The 27,090-nt window shown below is 41.4% G+C and overlaps 1 protein-coding gene across 1 annotated transcript in view; it reads left to right on the top strand.

Annotated features, from left to right (window-relative positions):
* The first annotated feature begins 13,290 nt into the window (after positions 1–13,290).
* Positions 13,291–27,090, top strand: part of PPARG (peroxisome proliferator activated receptor gamma) — a 52,003-nt gene continuing 38,203 nt past the window's right edge. Inside the window, exon 1 of the mRNA XM_040076031.2 lies at positions 13,291–13,382. The gene's annotated coding sequence lies outside the window, so the exon portion shown is untranslated. The remainder of the gene's footprint in view (positions 13,383–27,090) is intronic.

Here is a 27,090-nt window from a genome sequence, read left to right on the forward strand (position 1 = left end):
GCATTTAGCACACTCCCGAACCAGGGGGACAAAGGTGGCCATCACTGACGAGCCAGGCTGCACAAAACAGCACCAGGATGTACAAAAAAATTTCCTTCCCATCAGGCAAGGGAAGGGAAGGATGGACCCCAGCCCCGGAGGCGGCTGCAGGCTGCGCTCGTGTCAGCAGATTTCCATGAGCTGTTGTGGAGCCCCGCGATTACGGCAATGGAGCTGATGACAACTTGAGAACTTGGCCCAGGGCTTGAAGCTGAAGTGCTCCCAGAATTCCAATTAGTTTCTCTGCTGTTTGGCAGAGCATGTGATGTCAGACGGGCCAAGCAGTTCACATTTGGAGAAAACCAGATAAGGGGCAGAACGTGGTGGACCTGAATCTCGGGGAGCAGAGATTAAGGACAGAGTTTCAGGGAGTTAAGCTGGAATGCATAAGTTGTGTTGCCTACTGAATAAAATAGAATATTTTATAATAAATCATTTTAAAATAATAAATGATAAAGCAACATAAATAAAACACTGTGACCAGCTGCAGAGTGAAGTGCTCTGTGTTAAGTTTCCTCTGGAGATAGTGATGTTCCTGTAGATTCGGGAAGGAATGAAGGAAACATGATGATAAATCTAATGTTTAGGAAAAGATTACATGGATTTTACTAATCATGAAATTATTCAACATAGAGGAAAGAATGGATGAAAGCAACTCCAGATGAAAGCTTGGTACTACCGATCTTCAACAACCAGAAAAGAAATTCACATAAAGAAAACATTCACATAAAGAAAGATATTGGTGGTGTTAAAGACAGAGAAGGTTTGGTCTGATCTGATCCCAAGCAATTGACCTTCATCTTCTGGGGTTCAGTCTGAGTCCCCGGTGCCTACAGGTCATAACAAAGCTGTAAATTGCTTTTTCTTTCTTCCAGCCCAGCTTCCCACGCACTGCAGATTACCCTTAGGTTGTACCAACAGTCCTCCGGTGGCCTTTGCATTGGAAAAGCCCATTTAAATTGCTAATTAATTCAGAAAACATCACCTGGTTTTATCAACACTTCGTCACTTCTCGTATCACTGTTAATTGGATTCTTTGGTGGTGTTGAAACCAAACCTAGAGGAGCTGCTTGCCACGTCTGTAAGGCCATTCTGGCACAAACCAGAACCCTGCATCAATCAAAACCTTTCTCATCATGCAAAGGATCTGTGCAGAAAGGTGCCAGGGCCTTTTCTCAGTTTCAACACTCCATCAGGAGCCACCAGCAAAGGGGCTAAGCAGGAATATTTGGCACAGTTATCAGGGAAAGCAGATAAAAGAAGAGTCAGGGAGAAGATGACAGTAAGGAGGACAAGCTGAGGGTCATTTTCGGACATAAATTCACCCCCGAGCCGAACAAGTGTGTACAGAGCATCTTTTCGAACGCCATACCTTTATGGAAGCTGTTTCTCTCACCTCACGAGTTTGTCACCTTCCAGCACCTTCCTCACCCTCAGGAAGGAATCCTGTGCTTGGAGGCCCAAGAAAAAGCTTTCACCGTTCCCATTCTTGAGGACATTTTTTTTTCTGTACAAAAGGAAGGGTTTGGGGGTTTAGCAAGAGTGGATATTTCTGTCCACACCCCAGATTTCATCCAGGCAACTTTAGTTGCACAGGAGTCCGAAAAGGCATTTCAGACCTGGGAAACCAAAGTTGCAGAAATGATGTTTTTATTTGTTATTTTCATTTCAGGAATGTCTGTTTTCTGTGATAGGCCGCAGATCACTCACCAAAACAGAGAGCTGGGGCAGAGAACCCCCTCAGAGCCTGCCCACAGTGATAAGAAAAGGAGCAGGAGCCTAAATTCTGCTCATCTTTCTGCCAGGCATGAGTTGAAGCCTTGATTCCTGCAGTCCTGGGCGCACAAATCACCACATGAATATAAATTGTTCCCTGGTAGTGACAGCAGACATGTGTCAGCACCCGTGGCATTGCAGGACAAGTACTGATACTACAAGGATGTTGCAAAAATTAGCAGAAAATACAGAAGGACTTTGCTGACAGAAAACTTTCATAGCATTCAAAATGCAGCTTAATCCTTCAGCTCCGTCCTTCAGAGAAATCCTGAAAAAAGTCAAATCACCTCGCTGGTTTCAGGAGCTGAAATGATAAAACCCAATAATTTATGGAGATGTCTTTATTCACTTATATTCCAGGTATAACTAAATCCACTCGGCAGAAGGAATTTCCCAATTTCTGCTTTGAGCAGAAAACATTCTGGAAACTTTTGCTGTGGAAATGCTTTAAAAATTACCCCCAGCCTAATTAACATCTGCTTTAGGAGTTGAAGTTATTGCAGGGTCATTTATCTGCTCTTAGGATCTTGTACACAATTGAGCAGATTTTTAATGTTTAACATTTCTGCCCATAAACCACCGGTGAGAGCCACTCACCTAAGGGAGCATGTAATGGGTAAATCAGGGCTGTGTTTCTCTTCAACATTTCTCACTAATTCCAGCTTTTCTAATCACAGGAGAGGTAACATCACCCATGAGAGAAGTGCAGTTCTTTTTAGGAAGCTCAGAGAAGGCTTAGAAATTTTAGCACCAGAAGATAAACAGCAAATTTTTTAAAAAAATAAATTAAAAAACAAATTGGACATTCAATAACTGAGAAAACTCTTTTGCAAAAGACCTGATGTGAATGGTCTCAGATGCAGTAGGAAATTCCAAGTTTATTAGGAAATAAATCTGGAAATATGTTTTGGAATGGTCCTCTCCAAAATGCAGTTTTCACCACCTGCAGCCTGGTTTCTCTGGCCAAATGGTGATAACCAAATCTTCTGCCACCCTCATTTCTTAGGGCACTTGTTCCTCTAACTGGGGAATTTCATTTCCCACTGTCAGACTGGCCAGTTGCTTAGCAGGAGAAATGGGATTTTGGGGCTCGTGTCACAGGATGCACCATTCAGGCAGTTAATAAAGTTCCAGAAATTCTGGGGCTCAGAAAGTCCAGGCTTTACTGGGGGTGATTTCAAACTAAAGGGAGCTGAAGTCAGCCCTTCTTCAATTAATTCTAGCTTTCCCTAATGTTCTTATTGTGCAAATCAGTCTAAGAACTCTGGAACAGCTTTTTGATCATTATTCTGGCTGCTACTCGAGTTTTGGTTTGGTGTTTGGGATTTTTGTCATTATTGTTGTGCCCTACATAAAAAGCATAAATTTCTAGATCAAGGAAAAAATTAATTTCTTCTACCTGGTTTGTGCTGGTCTGTAATCCCCCACTGGTGCTCTTGGCATGGCCTTTCTGAGAGAAACAAAGAGTAAAAAGAAGATTTTTTTTCAATCTTGGGGGCTGCGGATGTTCCTGCAGCTGAAACCCAACTAGTAATGGTCGAGCAAATCAAAGATTCTAAATAATTGTAGTCCTGTCTCACTTAAAAGGGATTTTAAGACTGGCTGAGGTCCAGGGTAACTCTCCAGCTTTGAGTCAAATATCTGAATTTGAAATGAGTGCTGGGGAGGTTTTATAATTTATTTAAATGGTCATTCAGAGGAGCTTCAGCACCAGCTCAGTGGTTATTATTTAAGCTTAAAGGGAGCAGATAACTGGCTCCTGGAAAAGCAGAGCGGTGGGAAAGTGGGAAGGGAAAGTGTAGCAGGAAGCCAACAGCACCCAGGAAGAAATATCTATAAAATGGGGTTTAGACATGTGAGGGAATTGTCAAATATAGGCTTATAAATATCTTGACCAGCTATTGGAGAAACACAAATATAAAATATTTAGGTAATCATTTCTAAAATATAGAAAGATGGTACAGACAGAAAGAGGTGAATTTAACAAGTGGGTTTGCTACCATAGCCATGGATCTCAGAGCAGCTTATGCACATTCATTCCCTCACCTGGCCGTTAGAAATCATTGTTTATTTATTTTCTCAATTTAAGTGTTTTCAGAGTATCAGAGAAGCAAATGAATGTGCCAGGGAAATCAGTTATTCTGCTGTCTGTTTGGAAAAAAACAATACCCAGATATTTTTGTAAAAAGTGTTTCTGAAAAATACAAACATTAATTTAAAGTGAAGGGAAAAAAAAAGAAAGGAAAAAAAAATTAAATTAAAAGGTACATTCATGAATAAAACTCCAGACAAAACCAGCCTGGAGCTGTATGATGAGTAAACAGGAAACTGGAACCAGAAAATAGAGAATGGAAGGAGGCTGCTGCCATAGGTGAGAGCAGTTACCCCAAGTTTTTTCTTTCTTCTGAGCTAAGATTAGCAGGTTTAAAAACTCAGTTCTGAGGAACAGGCTGAATTATTAAAACAAATAACTTTTCCCCCAATTTCTAGTAATTTTCTGCACGTATATCTACAGACAATGACAATTTTGTTATCTTTTTTTGTTCTCCTAATCTTAATGGAAGTTAAAATCCTGCAGTCCCCCTGCTTTGAACTACTGTGTGGAATATTAAATCTGAAATTCTGCTTTTCACTTCTTGGAAATTTATTGTTATGCTTTCACTCCATTATAAACCACCGTGAATTATAAACCACTGTGAATTCTTGTTGTTTTTTCCTGCCTGCAAAAGTGTTCATGAAGAGCAAAGCTGCCCAAGCCCCAGTCTACAAAAAGCCATTCCCCCCCCACCCAAAAATCTTTCCTGTTGCCACTTCCCTCTTGTCTCAGTAGTAACAAAAAAGCTGCACATTTCCCCCCACCACCTCATATTTAAACGGATGTTTGGTTCACTCTGTGCTCACTGGAATTAGGTGTAAATTATTCTTAAAAATAAATAAAATTATGGAAAACCAGCTGTAACCCAAAAGAGTGGCTTCAATTTCAACCCAATTTGAGCTGTCACACTCTGGGGAGAGGGGTTAGGATAAGATAATCTCGATTTCTGATACACTTTATTATCTGTATTTTATCCTTAAAAAAAAAAAAAAAATAGCTTTCCAGTGATTTATGATGGAAGTTGAATTACCTATAAAGTTTATTTAGAGAAAAAAAAATCAGCAAAGAGTCAGACTTCACACAACACAAAAAGGTTTTTGTAAGTGGATAGTTTGTTACTCAGCATATTTGAGCAGGAATAAATCAAATGCAAAATAAATTATGATATACCATGAGAATTTCCCAATAGAATCCAATTTTCTGTCCTATCATTCCACCCCTATTTTTGCACTTTGCAGCCAGGTTTGGCTTCAGGTTCAGCAAAGAACTGTGCACAGAACAATGGTCAAGCCCAAATCTCCAAAATTTTCAAATGAAAGTGGGGGAGTTTATATTAATTTTACTTTTATTTTCAAATAGAAGTTGGGATTTTATATTAAATCTACTTTAGTTCACTGAAACAACAGTGGGTTGCCAGCTTCTACTCCATGGTGTACTGAACTGCTACATTTTATTATTTATTGCTTTATATAAAACTCAAATGCCAGAAATCAGCACAACATAAATTCCCAGAATTGCATTGTTCTGCTCACACAACACCAGGGTAAGAAAATACTGTTGATGAAATTCACAGAGGAAGAACTTGTGTAGAAAAAAATGAGTTTGATGACATCTGCTCCACATCCCATTGAAGGGATGCTTCTATATTAACTTATGCAAATAAAAGTAAATGTTCCATAGTATGCAAATGAGCCAGTAATAAAAAATTACCACACCTTAGGATGTGCATAAAAGACTTCTTGAAGAGCTTTTTCAGCTCTCCTCTGCTAATACTGAGGACTCAGGGCCACAGAGAGTAATAACAAGTGCTGTTACAATAAAAACAACCCCGATTTCATTCTGAAAAATGCAAAAAAAAAAATGCTATTTGCATTATCAGCTAGTTACAGTCTGAGGGAATTAAAAAATCCCAGCAGTGTGGAAATATTTTTGATTGGGGTTTGAAACACCTTAAAGCCATCAACCAGCATTACCCCCTGCTCTAAAGCTGCCTTTATTTAATCAATTGCATCTTGTAACAAAGAAATTTTTAGCAGGGAGTATTTATATCCTCAATTAGAAATGCCAGGTTTCTGGCTGCTTTGTGTGTTGTTCCTGACCCAGTGTTATTTTTCCTCCATTTCTGATCCAACCAGCTATTTAAATTCACCAGGATGTTTGCACATGCTTCCTAATTCACTTTATACCTTAGCTAGCACGTTTGGGGTTTGTTTGGGGGGTTTTTTTGTTGAGTGTTTTTTTGGTGGGTTTGGTTTTTTTGTTTTTTTTTTTTGGTTTGGTTTGGTTTTGGGTTTGGGTTTTTTTTGTTTTGGTTTTTTTTTTTTTTTTTTTTTTTTTGTTTTGTTTTGTTTTTTTTTTGGGGTTTTTTGGTTTTGGGGTTTTTTTTCCTTGCTTGTTTGGTTTTGGGGTTTTGGGGTTTTGGGGTTTTTTTTTGTTTTTGTTTTTGTTTTTTGGGTTTTTTTAAAAATTTTTTGTAATTTTTAAATTTTTATGTTGACCCTTGAGAAGGAAAGGCAAATTCTATAGAGCTCAGGTTGAGTCAGCAGAAGGGCTGCTGCTATAGAATGGCAAAGAACTTCCACAGAATTGTCAGAAATTGTGGAATATCCTGAGAGAGCACAATATGACAAAGCCAGGAGCTTCTCCAGTGATGATGAAGGGCTTCAGGCACACAGTGGGCAGAAGTCCTAAAACACTTGAAAAATATTTAACTGAACAATAATGGAGCGCTGCCAAATACTAAAAGTTACCAAAGATAATTTTAATTGTTGTAGATATAATGGTGTTCAATGACAGCTGTTTTGGAACAAAAAGGTTATTTCCTGAAAATTATTGTAATATTTTTCTCCCAAAAATAGCCCCTGATTCACTGCTCAAGTTACCTGGCATCCTCTAATGCTCAGCACAGACTAACAACCAGTTATTAACTTTATTTTTCAGGAGCCTTCAGATCTTAAATGAAAATAATGACTTATTTGAGTCGGTTCAGAAAGGGAGCAGACAAACCAAGAGAACAATTTGCATGGCTGGAACGTGATGCCTTTAATGTAACATCTATTTCGAGCTGCTTTGCCTGGCCATATTTTGTTTTCTTGTACTCCTGCAGAACACAATTCAAGTAAGGATTAAAGTGGCTGCTTCTCTGCCCAGCAGAATTCCCTGCACATTGTTATGGTGGAGGTTTAAAAACGGAGTAAGAAGATTTTTATTACGCTTTTTAAAAATCTCATCTGAGGCCCTCAGGTTCAGCATCTCTGCACATTCACACAAAACAACCCTGGGAAATGGGATGTCCTAATAGGACAAATATTAGGGTGATTTTTCACAGAGTTCTGTCTGGATCTCACACTCCTGCCTGGGTAGAAGTCAGAATGCAGAGTTTGTTGTGTATTTTGTTAGCCCACAACATCTGTGCATGAAAAAGAAGCCTCTGCAGCACAATCTGGGAGATGTAAGAGGAGGATGCTCCCATTTTATTGTTGTGCCACTCCTGGTGATCCTTTCAGAACTACCATGACTGAAATGACACCGTCTTAGGACCTTTAGTGCCATCATAATGTATATTAATTGCAAAGACAATCAAGAAACTGCTTTATTCAATCTTTGGTCTTTTTTCAAGCCATGCAGTCTTTTCATCTGCAAAGACTGATGAAGGCATTTCAGCAAACATCGTGAAATCTGGAGGATAATCTGAATGTCACCTAACACTCTTTCAGTCTTTATTGCCTATATCCACCCTAAATAACTCCAAAATGTGTTCAAGCATGTAAGTAAATAAACCTGATGTGCCTAACACTTGAAAGAGACCCTGATTTCCTTGGTTTAAAGCCTCTTTGCAGTAGAAATAAAACTTGTGACAGCAATGTGAGGTCCATGGCAGGAATGCTGAGAACTGAACCTTAGGACAAGGAGATGCTCCCCATTCCATGACTTTCCCTGGGATTTAGGAGATGCAGTGTGAACTGCTGCTCCACAGCATCATCAGCATTTCCTACGACCATCCAAGCCCCCTGGAGATTTGGGGGAAATATGTAAAAAAGCAGGGATTTTAAAAATAGTGCTTCAAATTAACTCCATCACAACAATGTATAAAAACTATAAAGGGGGACAAAGGTTATAGGAAATGGAAATACCAAGAGATCTTCAAGCAGTCCTCCAAAAGAAACAATGGGAGGGGGGGGATTAATTATTTTTTCACCATTATGAGGGAGCGAGTACCTTTCTCATACTCTTACCAGGAAAACACAATCCTCTTCATGAGCAAACGTTCAATTGGAAACTGAAGGCAAAATTCTCAAGACATTTTAACTTAAAATTTGTACTTTTGAGGTTTTAGTCTTTACTGGAATCATTGGCTTGCTGTGTAAGACAGCAAATTATCCCAGAGGAGTTACTCCAGGAATATGGTTGTGATCTGCTGACATAAATTTCTTTTATGAGCCTAAAATACTTGTATGGACAGCAATGACTTGTCTCCCAACGCCTTAGCAGTGCAATACTATTTCTATTTCATGTTTGAGCAGAAGGAGACAGAGCTGGGTTACTCCAGTGACCCACAGGAAGCCAGTGACACAAGCAGGAATAGAAGTGAGACCTCTCAGCAGCTCAGTCCCATGCTTTAACCACAACCCAGCCACCTCCTTCCCATCTCAGATTAGCACAACCCTGAGCCTCGGTTGCATCAGCTCCTCATTTCAGATGTCTCAGCATGTGTAATTGCAGAAATCTGGATTTCTGAAGTTAAGTTACCTTTATAAATCTGTCTTAGCTCCATCACCCCAGAAATTTGGATAAACTGGTTTTAAATGAGGTTCAAAATGACCTTTTGGTGGTTTGAAGGGATTCCTTCAGAAATCAATTTTGTCTGGATTAACACATCTGACGGATATCACTGTGTGCTTGAGTCCCTTATTTCCTATATCTCCTTTTGCCTGCTGACTGTCTGAAGTGCAATTTGAGCCCATTTAATCAGAACAGGAATATCATATCCAGCTACAGAGGAGCCAGGCAGTCCTAGAGAGGAAGTTATTCCCTTCAGGATGAAATCAGAGGAGTTTAGAGTTGTGGGGAGACTAAAGGTCAGGAAAAAATCCCACCACAATTAGAGGTAGGCAGGCTGGTGTGATCTCGGCTTTAGTGAATTTAAAGCAGGCAATGGTTTGCATTTTGTTCTCTTTTGATCCAAGCCTCGAAGTTCAGGCAAAGGAGGCTCGTTTTTAAGGGGTTCTTGTTTTGACCCGCTCTGCAGTTATCTGTGAAAAATCTGCCTTGTGCTGGTTCTATCCCGCCTGCTGGATCCCAGGGGAAATTCACCCAGGCACAGCCTTCCACCAGCACCTAGAGGAATGCAGTTTGTACCCCGGGTTTTTGCCATATATCTGTGTAAAATGCTGCTGATAACAACTGAAACTTGGAGTTCCCTTCAAGTAAAGAGAGTGCGAGCTGCAGATAGGAGTGTGGTGTGATATTATGACTTGCTTTGTAAAAACACGCCTTCCCAGATCAAAAACTGCCAATAAAGACAGAAGGAGATATGCTGAGGCAAACAAGATATGCTTTTTATCAATAAAAGGGCACCAGATGCACACATTAAAATATTACATTACCCAAGAGAAAGAACACGGGGTAACTTCTAAACAAAGGCAGCGATACAGGACATTTTTAACTTATTTCAACTCCATCCCTTTAAAGCAGTGCAATTTGCACAACCAGAACTTGCTGCTGAGGCTGTCAGATTTCTGGCTGCACTCTCAGAGTGGCAGATTGTCCTCTAGATGTTAAAAGCTTGGCTACTTCTTCATTCCATCCCACAACACCAGGATGGGACTCGCTGCGGGAGCAGTGATTTCAAACTCGAGTGAAGTTTGAGAGCACAAACCTTGGGGAAACACAAAGCGTCAGTGAAAGATGGAAATTGTCTGTCTTTGCAGAGATGGGAAGGAGTAGAAATCCTTGTAAGGTTACCACTCTTTTCAAGCCAGTTGTAAAAAATCACAGCATCGCCTCCAGTAAATTTGTTTTTCTAACCTTAAAGGCCTACCTGGGATTCCTTAGGAATTGTTGCACAGAAATGCCTTCATCAGGATGGAAAAGAGAAATGAAACTGCCCAAGAGAGGTTATTTTGTCATTGCTAACACCCTTATCCATCTGGAGATTCCACAAAGGACTCGGTTCAGTTTCTCATCTCAGTGAGAACTATTTTTACCATCTGATTCAATTTAATCTACTTCAAATTTCCTGAATAATTGAAACACGTAATGTACAGTCAGTCACTAATAACTGCAAGCAGAAATAACTTTTTTTTTTTTTCAGATGCAATAAATGCTTCAAAAAGACTCACCACGAGAAACAGACTGATAAAAGTTAATACAAAATGCAATCCTTTCACATGAAAAGAATGAACTAGTGGCTTTACACCCAATAGGAAAAACAGAGTATAATTATCTTGTGTGAAAGCAAATTATCTTCTAATTTTAAAAGCAGAAAACTGATGCTGAGAGAGTCTTTTTTGCTTCTCTTTGAACTGAGGGAAGAGCTGCCACGGTTCAGGAAGGCCTGAGCCCGACATTTCATTCTCGTTTCATAACTCCTAGAGGTCTCAGCCAAACTTAGGAATTCTCTCAGATAAACAGGGGGTAAAGTCTGGATCATCAGAAACTGCACAGCCAAACAATGCAAACAAAAACTTACCAGAAACTGATAAATGTCTTTATTATGACCATTTCATTCCTGTATAAAGCAACTTGATTACAGCAGAGATAATACATTTGTAGCCTATTTTATTTCTTTGCCAGTACAGAAATTATATGCCTTCTCTGAAAAAAAAACAAAAAAACAAAAAAACCAGCCTTTGTTAGGAAAAAAAAATTAAATTATAAATAAGGCAAACTTTTAATTGCCAGAGGAAATGTATGGGTTCTTCATCTCTTGATCCTGCAAATTAAGATTAGCTGTCAAAAAGAAACATTTAATGAGATATCAAATCCCACCTAAAAATCTGCGTTAAGCAGGAAATCAGACTAAGCAATCTTTTCCTTTCCTGTCTCAATCTGCTAAGATGCATATTTGCAAAATCTAAGTAATTTTGTCGTAAGTTATCATTCTGGTTTCGCTTTACATTTTATGAGTCCTGTTCAAAAGGTGAACTTGCTAGAGAAAATAATGCTTAGAACAGAACCAGCCTGATACTGGATTTGTAATATTTCTGTGCAAGCTGTGTTTGCCTGATTTCTCCAGACTCACTTAGCTGTATCTGTCTCATCCGTGCCATTTAATTAAAATCCAAACTGTGATTTGTATTCCTGCCTTTACTAAAAGCCTGGTCTCCTCCAAGCAGGGGCTGCACGGTCACAACTGGGCATTATCTATACCTGCCAATTTTCGGGCCGCCTCCAGTTGCAGGGAGGTTGAGAAAGTTTGCACGTTAAAACCTTGATTTTGGCGGGGGGGTGTGGGGGGGAATCCTCTGTTTTCAGACACTCGAACTAAATGGGGAATTCTCCAGGAGCTCAGGCAGAGAGCAGCAGTTCTGTTCTCACCAGGGCTAAATCAGAACTCTGTGAGTGCCCAGCTCAGATCTTTCTCCTTTTAACTTTCTACTGAAACTCTGCCTCAGCTACTGTTGTAAAGTGGGAGAAATAATAATAACTGAGGGATTTAAAACCTCTTATTGTTAAGATTGTTTTGCCCACATTGGCCTCTTTGTTCATCCATGGTAATTCTGAGGGTTTATTTTACTTGTTTTCAGGACCTGGCTTCTAATTCTGAGCCAGGGTATTACTGGAATAGGTTATTACTGCAGTATGTTAAAATAATTTTTAAAATATCCAACCCAAACAATAAAAAAAATAGCCACTTTAAAAATAAATTTCCACATTTCCAAGGTTTAAAAAAAAATCAGATTGAAAGGGAAAAAAGCAGGAATTGAAAAAAAAATTCCTTGATCTGTCAAGGCAGAGGTAACACCTCAAGCCTATACAAATGGAGAGATAATTCTCATAAAAATTAGCACAGGGCTTCAAGCCTCTGCAGACAGAGAGATTGTTCTCATAAACAAAAGCCTGGAGGCAAAGTTAGTATCTGTAGGTAGTCCAGGTATTTTAACGTGTTCAACCCTAATCTATAAATTGCCTTCAGTATACAAATAAAAAGCAAAATGTGGGCTCTCTTTCAAAACTCCTGATGACTAAGAACCATAATGAGGCAAATTTGGGATCCTCTCAACCCTCCGTGATGTCCAAGGGATCAGGAGTTTTTCCAGATAAACTGTTGTATCCCGGGGCACCTCCAGTTCCAGGACGACTCTCTAAAGCCTGTTGATCTTATGCCTTTTTTTTTTTCCACATCTAACTCCTTTTTCAAAGCCTCGGAGGCTGAGATAGAGGAGGTGACAGGCTTGTTGCGGCTTGCTGCCTCTGGAGAGGTACCGAGCACAGCCTCTGCCGCTCTGCTCCGCATTCCTGGGATGGGGGGGCAGAGCGCCCACAGATAATCTCAAGCGAACAAAAAAAAAAAAAAAAAAAAAAAAAAAAAAAAAAAAAAAATCATTTGCTTTACCTCTGTTACCGCTAAGAACCTTTTCAGAAAAGCCTTTACTCCTGTCACGGCAGGACACAGCCTGACGTGAGGTGACCCAGCCCAAAGCACCCAGCGCAGAGCGGAGCTGGCTGCGGAATGGGAAGGCAAAAGAGAAAGCAGCCGGCAGGCGGAAAAAGCGAATTTTCAGTTACGGGAGATTACAGGGAGCAGAGATCAAATTCCAGCTGCACCGCGGGGCCCGCGCTCTGCCCTCAGGTACACGCGGCTCATTCCGCTCCGGAGGGACGGCCCGAGGAGGACGGGGAGGAAGGAGCAGCTGCTCCTCCTCGTCCTGCTCGTCCTCCTCACGGCCCCGTTGCCTCTCCCGTCCCGCTCTTCTTCGCCATCCCGGTGGCCGCGTCCGCTCCTTATCCCTGTGCCCATCCCTGTCCCCGTCCCTATCCCGGTGCTCTCTGCCCGTCCCTATCCCGGTGCTCCGTGCCCGTCCCTGTCCCGGTCTCCAGCCCCGCCCCGGTGCCCAGCCCCGTTCCCGTCCCTGTCCCGTGCCCGTCTGCTAGAGAACCACCACACCCGTCCCTATCCCGGTCCTCATCCCTATCCCTGTCCCTGTCCCTGTCCCTGTCCCTGTCCCTATCCCTGTCCCTGTCCCTGTCCCTGTCCCTGTCCCTGTCCCCGTTCCCGTTCCCGTTCCCGTCCCCGTCCCCGTCCCCGTCCCCGTCCCCGTCCCCGTCCCCGTCCCCGTCCCTATCCCCGTCCGTGTCCCGGCCCGGCCCCGCAGCTGCCGTGGGCCGGCGGGAGGCGGTGCCGGGGGAGGCGGGCCCTGCCCGGGAGGCCGGGCCGAGCGGGGGAGTTTATCCCGCTGGAAGGGAACGGCTTCTCCCGCTGAGAACTGACAGCGCCAGGTCAGTGCGGGCAGCGGGGACCGTCTCCGAGGTGAGGGACCGGCGGGGACAGCTCGGGGCCGGAGGAGCCGCGGGGCGAGCGGGCACGGCGCGGTGTGCTGGGTGTGCGGGCGGCGACCGGGGCTGCGGGGCTGCCGGGGCTGCGGGGCGGGCAGAGCTCGGAGCCCCGGCCCTGCGGGGATGCTCGGCGTGCGGGCGGACGGGACGGGACGGGACGGCGGAGAGCGGAGCGGGGAGAGCGGAGAGCGGAGCGGGGAGCGCAGAGAGCGGAGTGGGGAGAGCGGAGCGCTCCGCAGAGGAGCCCCGGCCGCAGCGCAGCCGCGGAGCCGCGGGCGGTGCGGGCGGGATGCGGTGCCCGGAGAGCCCCGGCCCCGCTCCAGGTGCGGTCCCGGTGCTGTGTCCATGGTGCTGCACCGGCTCCGGCGGCGGGGGATGGGTCAGGGCCGGAGGGGCGATGTCCCGCCCCGCAGTCGTGGAGGTGATGGGGAGCGCGGATGGATGGGTGGATCCGCTGCGGGCCGTCCATTCCTGCCGCCCCTGGGAAAAGCAGCGCTGGGCTCACCTGGACGCTCTCGTAATGAATGAACAGCTCTTTCTTTTTCCGGTTTGGGTTTCTTTTTCAATTTCCCAAACGCAGAAAAGTCGGGGGAGCCTCTCGCAGCCTGCAACAACTGAGATGCTATGTTGAAATATATTGTGTCTTGATGGCATGCCTCAGGTTCGCAGGAGCGTTTTGTAATCTTCCTGGTGTCATTTCTCCCCGGGGTATTCTGCAGCTAGAGAGTGCAAGTTCCTGGGGTGTTGTAACTTTGCGGCCCCGTGTACACACGACAATACCGTGCTGACTTAACAGCGATGCGTTCATTAATATCTGTGATGTAAGGCTCTTAGGCTGTAAGGTATTTATTGGGATTAAAAGATGAGGGAGTTGTCAATTTCTGGATGTCCCGTGGAGTTTAGGTTCCTTTAAATCAGGTGGATCAGTTGTAATTCTCCTTGAAATAACCAGGGGGTTGGATTCGGATTTGGATTTGGATTTGTGACTTGCTGCCCCATCTTTGGGCAGGCTTTTGCTGTAGACCATGATTATAATGTTCCATTTTAAAATATTTTCTGGTAGCAATTAGTGCATCATTTAATAAGTAATTTACCTTTTAAAAGGTTACTGTGATTTGTTACTAGTTAACTAAAAATTCCCAGCGTACACCAAGCGTCTGTGACATATGATACTGAGTGTTCTCCTCTGAAAAGAAGTTTCTCATGGTGTGCTCGCATTAATACCAGAATTTGGTGCATCAAGTGATGGGTTTGACATCATTATTAACTTTGGCTGTCACAAAAAAAAAAAAAAAAAAATCCTGCAAAAACTGCTCAGAGATTTAATTATGAGATTACAAGAAATCACTGCTAGCAGTGTGTTAAGGCATGTGGCACAATATAAGCATGGGCTTGTCAAGGGGAGAGAGAGCTGAAAAAAAAAATAGTTGGCACTGACTTTGAATGATAACCCATCAGAAATATAACATAAAGGTATTTTTACACAGACAGCTTTTGAATTAGGATGTTCTTAGGCATCAGTTTTGTAAAATATCACCCTCACTAGTGAGTTCAGAGTTTCAGAGATTCTGTACTTCCAAAGAGCCTGAAGATGATCTGCGTTTCTTAGAAATGCCTCAGTGCCAAATTCCCAGATAATATAATTTATTCAACATCAGCATTCAATGAAACTTCCATCGCAATATGGAATATATAAATCATATATTTTTCCTGATTATAAGTTTGTATTTCATGTAACGAATTCTGAAACATTCGAATTTGATTGAAGAATGTTAAAACTATGGCTTTTAACCTTCCTTATGGGGCTGATAAAGGCACCCATTATCAACAGTGCCTCTAAATCTGGCTCTTCTGTGGACTTTTTAAAATAACCATAGGTCCATTTACAACTCAATAAAATAAATTTAGGCACTGTTTCAATTATTTTAGTGTCATTTCCTACTTAGAGTAATGGCTAATAAAATGAACTTTGAAAACAATTTTATTGTAAAAACCAGAAAAATTTAAAAGTAGAATGAAAACTCTGTCTTGTACAAAGCTGGACTAAATAATGAAAAGTAACCTTAATACTTTGTTTCACCTTGATTGGTGAGGTCCTCTTCAGGTATTTTTTAGATGTAATCTGCTCAGAGTGGAGTTAAATATTTTTCCTAGCTCTTTTTAGTAGCCTAATTGTGAATCACTGACTGTGCATGTTTGATGTTCAGAATCTGAGTTTCTTTTACAAGCTTTTTCACAAGGGTTGTTCCCATGTCCTTCTCTGTCACGCAGTAAAAGTTTGCAGTGCAGTTACTCAAGAGGAATCATCCTACAATCACAAATTCTCTATGCTAGGTTCTTTTAAAGTCATAAAGTTAATAGTCTCAATTAGTTATTGCTACTGATTTCATTTTTTAATCACTAATAGGTTTATTAAATCCAGCATGATATTAGATGAGAAGTGCTAATTATTTCACTCTGCATTTCCATAATGATGTGTAGTTTTTTTAGCAGCAGGATCTGGTTTTCAGGGTACTTGATGCCAAATGTTCTTTGTGTGTTAGTTCACTTTTTGTGAACTAACAAGAGAAAGAGATAGAAATAATCCAAAGCAAGAAAAATTGTTGTACTCAAGTCCTGCTCTTTGTGCCACAAACAGGACTTGGGGGTTCCCATTAACAGGCCAGTTTGAAGGACTTCATTTACAGAGAACATGGGGGGGGGGGGAAAAAAAATCTCCTCCTTGCCCCCGTCTTTTTCCCTGTGGAGGCTTTTCCAAGGCAGAATGAAAAATGAGAGAGCCGTAAGATTTGTCTTCAGATTTTCAGGGATATGAAGCATCAATTGATTCCTACATTAAGTGACAAACCTTTAATATTTCTTTTGTTTCTTCCCCCCTCCACTTCTTATTTTCCACAGAGGGGAGAGCCCAGGGAGTTTTTTTCAGTTGTGCTTTGTTTTAAATGTAGAATAGCCCACCTTTTTCCAGTGTTGCTGCTTTCAGGTTCCAGGGGCAATGCAGAAAACACTGGTGCTAAGCAAATTATCGCCCTGGTACTCAGCCCTGTGGTGAGTGAGCTTGGGAAACTCACAGGTCTTGCAGGTATATGGAAATAGGAAGGAGAAAATAAATGTGGCAACCATAGGAAACATTAAGTTTCTACTTCAGCATCAGTTCTTCGGCTGCAACGTGGACTTTCTTCTTCCTCCCACTACAAAGTTGTCAGTTCTTCTCACACAGGGCAAATTATAATAAATCTGTCCTGGAGTTTTGCTCTTTAAATTTATTGGGGGGGGGAGGTCCGAAAATAAAGCAAGGCCTATTCTGCCGTCTTCCTATCCGGAAGCTTTTGCAGAACTGAAGTCAGTTTGATGATGTTCACATTTTTCTCCCACTCCACCCACACCTTCCATTATATTATTTGGCCTGTTTGCCCTCTCATAAACCACTCTATAGAACTGAACTAAACAATGACATCATTCTCCAATTAAAATTCATGATACATGAACTATATAGATATTTTTAATTGCCTGTGTTGCAGTAGTACTGAGCTGCCTAGTCAAGGCTGGGGCCATCTTCTTGCCCAAATGAAATAATTGCACCTGTCCTCAATATGGTGTGATCTAGGACATGAGAATGCAAAGAGTTCCCCATTTGCAATGGAGAAACGATGTAGGAGAGGAGATGGAGGCAAAAAATTAAATTTGAAATGTCAGTGTGTCCATTTATGCTTACAGGAGTAAATGATGCTGGCAACGGTAATAGATTCCTATCCGCATTATGACAGGAGAAGTTAGGGATTTGTGTGGTAAATCCCCAAATTTGCAGCAAAAAGCTCCTCAACTTCTATGCAGTGTCCTCTTCTCTTTAGTTTCTCAAGCTTTCCCTGGAAATAGGAAAACTTTCCCCCTTAGACAGGGGAGGTTAAGGAGCCACCTCCAAAGCCAAGTTGTGTCCAAAGCCAAGTTGTGAATTTCTGGAATGGACTAGCAGGAGATGCTCTGTGAACTTGCATAAGCCACCCCCTTTCCTCATGACTAAGCAGATCTCCTCCATGCCATGCAGGCTGCACATTCAGGACAAAGTCTATGAATTCAAGTCTCTGAATCCCAAAGTCTACTCTGCTGGTTGATAATTAGCAATTTACAAAACACAAAGCGGCCGCAGCTCTGGGGGTGTGCGTCCAGCACCACATGGCTGCCAGGGGCACCGTGGTGTGTGCTTCTGGACATGCTTGTAGGGGACGTCTGTGTGTGGGGTGGGGGGGAAGGGATTAACCCTGTGTTAGGAATGGCTTCCTACCAGTCTCAGCAGTGCTGAAAGGCTCCGTGTAATTCCTGATAACACTGGATAATAAATATTAGATAATACCCCAACAGAAAACACACAGAGCACTCCACACTAGCAAAGGAGCTTCTTGGTTTAGTGGAAGATGCGTAGAATCTAAAATAAAAAGAAATTAAATCCCAGCTCCCTTGAGGTCAGCGGTGGATGTGCTGTTCCAGTAGGATCAGGTCTGCAGTGATAAAAGTTTAGTCCTCTGTACAGTTTGCTTCCATGCAATTACTGCTGAATTCCTGCGTGGCTGTGGGTTTCGTACGCTCAAAATTGAGCGTCTGGCTCTAAAGGAATTGCTGCTTGCTCTGTGAGACTTAATGCCTGAAACTAAATAACCATGAGTACGTATTATAGCTGAAGTCCTACATATTTTTCTTTAAAACTCGTATGAAATGCCAGTGGAACAGGAGGAGAGTATTTATCTGCCTTGTGTGTGATCAATTTCTTAACGTATTCCAACTCCAAATGAAACGCCAACATTTTGGTGCAGACACTGCAGTTGGTATTAGTTTATTCTAGACTTCAAATTAGGCATGAATTTTACTTTTGGTCTTCTAACAGCTATCATTATGCCATTATAAAACAGTCGACTTTGTGCTGCTTTATAGGCTGCTGGAATTTCATGAGCTCCATGGGGATTGATGTCTTTCCTCTTTATCACAGATCGGATTGTGACATGTTTTAGATTCCCTTTTGCCAGAATGCTAGAATTTTTTTATAGCTCCAGTTCCTCTAGCTCACCTGCATGTATGAAATTCTAAATGTGCGATTTGCATCCAGACACCTTCAGCTGTATGGAATATTTACAGGATAAGGCAGAGCAGTGGAAGTTTTCTTATTGCATCTTGTGTTTTTCCGCCAAGTTTCAGCACTTGCTTTGCAGAGAATTTCATATTTGCACAAAGGAGTCCTGCCCAGAGTTATGAGCTCGTCTTAAACTTTTTACACAATGCGTGATTACACCACATTGCATAAAATGGGATTTTTATGTTATAATATTGCATGAGAAGTCCATAGTACTTGTGTGTTTGTTTAGATTTATTGAACAGAGAGGTTGTGCAACTGCTGTTGCTATTTGTGGCTGTGTAGCAGCAGTTTTGAAGTTTGAGAGGCTTTAAATTCAGGTTGCCATCTCTGTACAAACAGACTGATGAACATTTTCACTCCCTGTGCCGGGGGAATATTTGAGTATTGCTGGGAACCAAGTGCTCAACCATGGTGCTGTGAGAGAGACGTCAGGCTACCAAAAGGCTCAGATTGTTCCACCAAAAAAAGGAACTATGGAAAGAAAAATGTTAATTACAGGCTTTAACACTCACACCAAGATCTTCTAGTAGGGGTGGTCAGAAAAACAGGTTTTTCTACCTGTACCCGGTGCTTTGTGGTGCTATCTAATATGGGGGCTTGTGGAAAAATGCAGCCACTTCTATTTACTGCCTTTCATAATGTACATATTTCCTCATGATAGGTTTAAGTCCTGACTTTTTATGTCTACAGTAAATAAAACTGAGAGTTTATCCTTTCATCTCAAATGTGTTTTCCTTGGAGTTGCTGTTCCCTGCAGTGGTATTTCAGCTACAATACTTTATGCTGAATCTCAGTTTTTTCAGCTTCATGGAAGCATGCCTTTATGTGGTACATTGTTAAATTGATTTTTAATCCTACCTATGAAGGCAAAAAAAGAAAATTTCAGAAACCCAAATTTTATTTTCAGTTACACCCAGAGAAATCTCTAGATAAGCAAGTACAGAAGTACATGAGGGCAAAAGGTTGCTTCATGTACTCAGAGTTTATCTCTAAACTTACTCAGGACCATATTCGGGGAGAAATTTTGAAGAGGCTGCAGCAGAGGGTCCCTTCAGGGGAAGGAAAAAATAGAACATTTAGTTGCTTCCTAGCAGGTATTATGTGTAAAACAAAGTTCTTGCACTGACTTCATGATGCAATGCTCCAATCCCCCTAAAGTTACCCAGTGGTAGGGGATGGGTTTATTTCATGGAGCCACTAAAATTCTGCAAGAGTTTCACTGATTTTCTTCCCTTTTGTCACTCCCAGATGCCAACATTTGCCCTTTAGCTGAAGATCTTAGATGCCTTGTTTGTGTATCAAGGCATGATAACATGTTTGAGGTTTGAAATCAGTAGAGACACTAAGAAAAACAGGCAAGTGTTTTATTTCTTTTAAATTTCCCATAGCAATTTAAATTGGCAATATAAATTGAGTTTTACAAATGGGTGCATATTTGAGGGTGCTCACACTTTCTGAGTTTTGCCTAGAACAAGATTAGAGAATGTGGAAACAAAAGTTCTGCAAATGTGCTTTCACTTTCAGAATTGTTGCTGAAGATGGTTTGAGATGATAAACAAGAAGAAACTTTAGGCCTTATTTAAGACAAAAGGGTTTCACATCAAATCAGTTCTCTGCATGAAATAAGAACCATTTAAAACCTTTATTTTCTTGCATTTGGTTTGGGTGTTTTTACATTTACATTACAGCTATTGCCAGAACTGCTGGATTGGCCTGGAGTGGATTCTTTAGTAAAGATCTCAGCTAAATAGGAGTTGTTCATTTGACTACAGAACGAGCTTCCAAACTGGTGGCACGAAAGTTTCAGGTCTTGAATTTAAAATAGGAAAATAGCAAATATTCAAGAATTCCACGGGTTTTCAACCAATGGCTTCAATGTCTTTTTCATCAGCAAGGCAATGCAAAATAATTTTTAAAAATCTGATGGAAGCTTAATTAGTAGTTCCTACCTTGCTTCTTTGGGTTATTGTTATTATTATTATTATTATTAATAATAATAATAACAATAAATGCCACTGGAAGCAAATTCTGCCCCTGCTTTGCCAGCTTTTGGAGATTATTTGTGATGTGAGCTCACCGGTTGTCTCAAACTGGTGAATTGTTTTTGTGACACAGAAGGAAGAACATCAGGCCATGATGAACAGGAAACCCAGGAGGGCTCCTTACACGCCTTCCTTTGGGCACTGCCCAAATTTTGTTCCCTGATCCTCGCTGTGGCCAGCTTTACCAGGATATTTATTATGTTACCAAAATCTACTTTACAGTTAGCTTTTTTGCAGGAGTGCAACCCCTTGGGTAAAACCCACACTCGAAACCCTGTCACTGCTTCGGGTTTTCAGACAGGGTAACACATTAGGTTATGCAAGCTGCATTCTGACACAGGTAATGACATTTGAGGAATTATTTTCTTAGATCAGGATTACTGATTTATTAAGAAATAGTGATTACAGCACAGTTGGCGTGGGCAGGAATTCTTGACAGTGCTTGAAGTACTGGGAAACCCTTCAGCACCAAGAACCCCCTTTCCCTACAGCAAAGATGTTTTCTTGTAGATGCCTTCTTGAAAAAGTTTGGGCAATGAAAATCAGAAAATAGAATATTAAAGACCTGCATGCTTAATTTAAATTAAGAAAACTCAGCAGGCGAATGTCAGAGTCCATGGTAACAGGTCCCATTATGAAATGAGTCTATCACTGTTTTCATTGGTATCTCAGTTTTTTCATGAGTCACAGTTTTGTTGAGAAGGGCATTTTTTGTGCAAGGGAAGAGTTGCACACAGCACAGCAGCGCTGTGAGCTGTACATAATCTGCTGCTTCATCCTTCATGATGTAACACTGAGGATGTGGAAGTCATGTGCGCTTCTCTCCATTCTTTTTTTTTGTGCCAATTTCAAGTAGGTGAGAGATCAAACGAAAACCCAGAAAAACTGCTATGCCTCTCCTCAATCCTGCTCTGGAAAAGATAACAATATTACCAATGCTCTCCTCTTTTCTGATGTTCACAAACCAGAATTTATGCAGAATAGGTGGAGTAATGTGCAATGTTAAGATTGGCTCTGGGTTTTTTAATCTTGTGAAATAGCAAGATTATCTTTAATCTTAATAGAGGCTACTGGTGTGCAGTGTGATTAGATTAATTGCAGTGGTGGATTAGGGCAGGGATCTAAGGCCAGTGTGGGACTTTGGAGTTTCAGCAGAGCAGGGAGTTGGGAAAATGGGAAGAAGCTGTCCACAGTGAATATCAGGAAAGGAAGTTAGTTAATTAATTAATTAAAGGAAATTTCAGAGGAAGGCAGTGGGCAGATTAGCTATGCCTGCTGGATTCCTTTATTTATTTAGCCCTTTTTTATTTTTGCCAATGAAAGTACTAAAAAACCAGGGAAATTCTTTAAAAAAATACAGATGTTTGACTCTCTTTCTCAAAGCCTTGAGTTTATTGTTGGAACCCTCTTGATTCTGAATTCTTCTCTCTGGTCTCTTATGAGATTTTCAGCTTTTCTTGGTTTAAGATATGCTGACAATGCCATAACATGGTCTTTCACTATATTTTGGCATCCCTGCTCATTGTTTTTTCTCTGCCCAAGTTTGCTCTGTTTTTCAAATCTAGCCTCACTTACGACTCCTCTGAGAGCAGGAACAGTCTGATCTGCTAACAACAAGTGACAGCTTTCCTGTCGCTGGGGACAGCTGAGCAGGCCGTGGATATTGCTGCAGCCCGGGGGAAGTTTAGAATAACAATAACTCGTCCATACACTAAATTTGCTGTCCTGGAGCGTGCCTACGTCCTCTGACGCAGGCTGGGCAGCAGATTCCTGTCCCCTCCCCTCTCCCAGAACAGGAAGGCACAGCACAATGTTAGAAAGCATGTGGCAATTTTGAATTTCTGCTCCAGCTTGACCCTTAGACACCAGGGAGGCTCTTTTGTTGGCACTGCTAAAGGAGCTGGGCCGGGGATCTCCAGAGAAAGGCAGAGGGAGGGTATTTGAATTAAGAAAAAAAACAAAAACCACAGCCAATTGCTAGATGTGAAAACAGCGGGACCATCTCTCCCTTTCCTCTCCAAAATCACGAAGGGAGGAATAAAGGGAAGAAAAGGGTTGGGGTGAATAAAGAGAAACTAGAGAGAAGCTTTAATTGTCCTGGAAAGAGAGCAGGAAAAAGCGAGGAGGAAGAAGAAGCTGATGCAGGCATGGTTGCCACTTTCCTGACAATTACTCCAGGAAAGGCTAATGAATGCAGTAATTATACCTGGCAGTTACTCCAGGGAAGAAAGGAATTCTCTGGAGCTCCAAACAGCCGGAGTGATAGAGCTCTCATTTAGCTATGAATATGGAAATGAAATAAATTAAATAAAAACAGTGTAGGCTAAATACTAAACAGCACTGGTGTCTATTTCCAGGGTGTCATTTAAACTGTGTTAGAGCTCCTGGAAGGAAACATCCTCTGAGTAAGAATTCCTGAAATTAAATCAGAAAAAAAAAATTGGGAAATGTGCTGCAGAGAGGAGCATGGCAGTGGGAAGAGTTGCTGACAGGGCACATAGAATTCTCCTCCCTGCATCTTCTAAAAGCCAATCTTCAGAGCAGGTTCCCTTATTTCCTTTGGTGCTGAGCATCAAATCTGATGAAAAGGGAGTTGTCCTCTAAACCCATGGAGGATGTAGATTAGCCTAAAAGCTGGGGGTGATTTTGGGGTACCAGTTCACTATTCTTGAAGTGGGAGATGAGATTCAGATTAATAATTAGAAATATGAATAATTAGAAATATGAACACTTACAACTGCTTTCCAGTTTGCTGCAGTATTGCCATTTTTATATTGGAGCCTCAAAGCAGCAAAATATTTCCTGTGTTTTTGTGAGACATGAAGATGGGTGGGTAAACGCCTCTGTTGGATGGCAACTACAGGAATTGGATCTTTATCGAGAATGGAACTTGTATTTTAGAGTTTTCCATCTCTACAGGGGTTTCTGCATGGGTATTTCACTGAAATGGACTTCAAATTTGGGGGAAAGAGGTCAGTGCCTTTATTAGTGGTTAGTGAAAGCGTGTACAAGAGAAAAGCATCTTTGGTGAGATTCGGGAGAGCCTTGTTCTCGTTCACACTGGTGCTGAACAACTCCAGAGTTATGGGAACCCACCACAAGTAATTCCCAGCAGAAACTGGGACCACAGGTAGGAAGAAAAGCCGGTTCCAAATTAAATAACTGAGTGGATTTGAGGAAAACCAAAACAAACCCCCAAAGCAATGCTATTCCCCTGTCTCATTGAACACAAAGGCTTGAACCCTGCCAGTAAATCAGAGAGTGCTGGAATTTGGGCACAGGTGCAGGAAGTGGAAGGTTCAATGGGTAAATTCTTAGAACTGTCCCTGCTCCAGTTTTAGCTCAACTAATTAAGAGCCATTCAATCACTTCCCTGAAATTATTTAAGAGCCAGCAGGGGCCATGGGCCATTTGCAAGGGGCCATTTACGAATTGTCACCCAGTTTGATAATGGGAGTGGGACAAGCATGGCCAGAGTGGGAGTCCTGGTGCCCTTCAGTTTATTGGAAGAGCTGGAATGCCTTTCAGGTTCATTATCATTTCTTTTTAAGTTTCTTCCTACCCTCAGAGCAGGATAATCTGTGCTTGATATTCCACTTATAAATTTGTAGCTCTGAAAGATGAGTGATTTGTAATGTGGAGATCTTTCTTGTGGCACACAAGACAGAAATTGCATATTTGGTGAAGCAGAGGTCGGAATTTCATGAAAAGAAAAATCTCTGTTGGTCATTTTAGTATGTGTTGTCTGTTCATTTGGCTGCCATGTAAATAAATAAAAGAAATAAATCCCAAAATCTTTTAAGTTACTCCAATTTTTTTTTTTTCTCAGCCCGGTGAAACCTCAAGTTACGGGAACTTGTGGCATGATGGCAAAATTCTTTATTTATCCATCTGTCTTGAGCCGATGTTAGCACAATACTTGTATATGATATAGCCAATGCTCTGGAAAATAATTTGAGTTTATTATCCTGCTGTCTGTTCCAAGGACTAGAGACAATGCTGTAAATCACCTCTAAAGGATATATTACAAACTGTTTGCTCTGAAAATTCCTCCTGGCTTGAGTGAAAGCGCAGAGAGCAAACAAAGTTCTGAAATGTGTGCGCAAGGTGTGAGAGAAGGGGGTTACACTTGGTTTTAATTCATGGTTCTGGTCCTTCAGGGCAGCCTGAGCTCTGCCCACCATCTCCTGCTTTGGGTGGGATTGCAAAGGACAGCAGGGTCAAGCCACGCCGACTGATTTGCCCCAGATTTGTGTCAACAAATAAACCATGGAATTTTAATTTTCTGGTCATTAAATAGAAAGCATTTTACACAGAATTGTAAAATCTAAAAGATGAATGTGCGTTTTAACACCTGAAAATCTGGGAGCTAAAGTATTTGACGTGTTGTTGGCACTATTTTAAATTTCATTTCTGCCATAAAAGTTGGTAAATACTTTGAGTGTTAAATCCTCTCAGCTCTGTGATCATTGATTCAATTAAAGCAGCTGAAATTACCATGTTTTGTTGAGACTCAAAAAAGAAACTTCAAGAACCTTTTATAGGTAACTAAACAGGGGAAGCATTCCAGAGGAAATACAGAATAATCTGTAAGATTTTTCAAAAGAATGAGACATTGACTTCATGATGAAAACTGGGCAATTCAGAGACTCAAAGCACAATTTCAGATGAAAATTTTAATATTTTAACGTCAAACAATTGACTAGTAACCTCAGAAACGGCATAGAGAGGAGGAAGCTCTGTTTACCTTTGTAAGAGGCGCTGTCTTGAATATGGGAAACCAGAGATGTGGAAAGCATTTATTTATGTAGGAAAAATACCCCAGTGCTTCTCGAGTCCTTTTGTTATCCTTAATTAAAGAGGAGTTCTCAAAGGAGTCTTTTAGAAACAAAACTTGTCATTTTTAACCCACCTGGGTTTTAACAAACTGGCTAAACTGAAAGAAGGTGGATTTGGGTTGGATATTAGAGGGAAATTCATAATTAGGAGAGTGGAGAGGCCCTGGCGTAGGGAAGCTGTGGCTGCTCCATCCCTGGGAGTGCCTGGGCTAGGGGAAGGTGACCCTGCCCATGGCTGCTGGATGATTTTTGAGGTTCCTTCCAACCCAAACCGTGCTGGGATGCTGTGAAGTCATCACCTTGTTAGGTGTGGTGAGGCAGCAGCACAACCACAGCCATTCTGAACAGGAAGAGTAACCCAGAAATGCAGAGTTCTGCAAGATCTTTTCCTGTTTTCTGAACCTTCAAGGCATAGTTTTGAAATTTTCTCCGCCTTGGAAAACCTCAGCTAAGATGGGAATTAGACCATAAAAATGGATATCTGGTGTGTTAATGTCAAATCAAAATTTTCGTATTTACCTGAGCTGAAATGGGAATTAGGCCATAAAAATGGATATCTGGTGTTGTGTTACGTTATGTTAATGTAAAATCAAAATTTTTCAGCTTCAGTGGTTTGCAATAAGACTAAGAGTAACACAGAAGGAGAAATAAAAGAAATAATGTGGGAATTACTGTGGCTGTTAAAGTGTCACTCTGCCCTTATCCAAATAGTTCTTTGAGAGACGGCACCAACTCCCTTAGTTTCCTAAGGATATGTCTTTTTTGAATTCTTCACTTGGATTTTTTGAATTTTTTTTGTTGTTTTTTGGGGGTTTGGGGTTTTGTTTGTTTGTTTGTTTTTGAGGGTTTGTTTGTTTGTTTGTTTGTTTGTTTGTTGTTTTTGTTTGGTTTTTTGTTTTTTGTTTTACAAGTTGAGCTTAAGTTGTTGCTCTTCCAGTGGTGACACCAACAACGATTTCAGCCCTTTGTATTCAAACTCCTCCACATTTTTAGTCAGTTCTGGCTGAAAAAGCCAAGAATTTCCAAAGCCCTTGGGATGAGGAGAAAGAGCCCAACAAAGACACAACAGGAAGCAGTGAATATTATAAGCTTTTTTTCTTTACAGTGACATTATCCACTGAAAAATTATTTTTTAATGGGCATTATATGAATCAATCTGTTAAACAAACATTGGTGTTTTAGAATGTGTTCCAAAATTCGGAGTATTCCGCATACCTTTGGGATGTGCTGGCCAACTTCTGGAGCCACTGAAATTCAGGACTTCTGAGAAGTTCCTCATTTGAGAACAAGGCTGGATCTGAGTATTTCACTACAGGGAACTGGAAGCACCAGGAATCCCACAGGGAAACATTTCCCTTTTGGTAAATCTATCACAGCTTCCAGAGCAGAAGGCCCACAGAGGCCTCTAAACATTTCCACTTTAGTCTCAACTATTTTGTCAATCTTTTGAATTTCCTTCCTCTGTATCTGAACCGTAAGCTGTTATTCCAAAATTGTTTCAAATCATCAATTCATAGAGCCTGAAACTTTTCCAAGAGAATAAAAAAGCAGTTTGTGGCCTCTGGGAGAGTAAATTCCGGGGTTAATTTATAACCAAAGCAAATGTATCTATAAAAAGAAGAAAAGCTACATAAGAAATATGTTAACAAATGACAAGAAAAAAAGAGGCTTGATAAA

The sequence above is a fragment of the Hirundo rustica genome, chromosome 12, assembly GCF_015227805.2.
Source record: "Hirundo rustica isolate bHirRus1 chromosome 12, bHirRus1.pri.v3, whole genome shotgun sequence".
In the NCBI taxonomy this organism is placed as follows: Eukaryota; Metazoa; Chordata; class Aves; order Passeriformes; family Hirundinidae; genus Hirundo; species Hirundo rustica.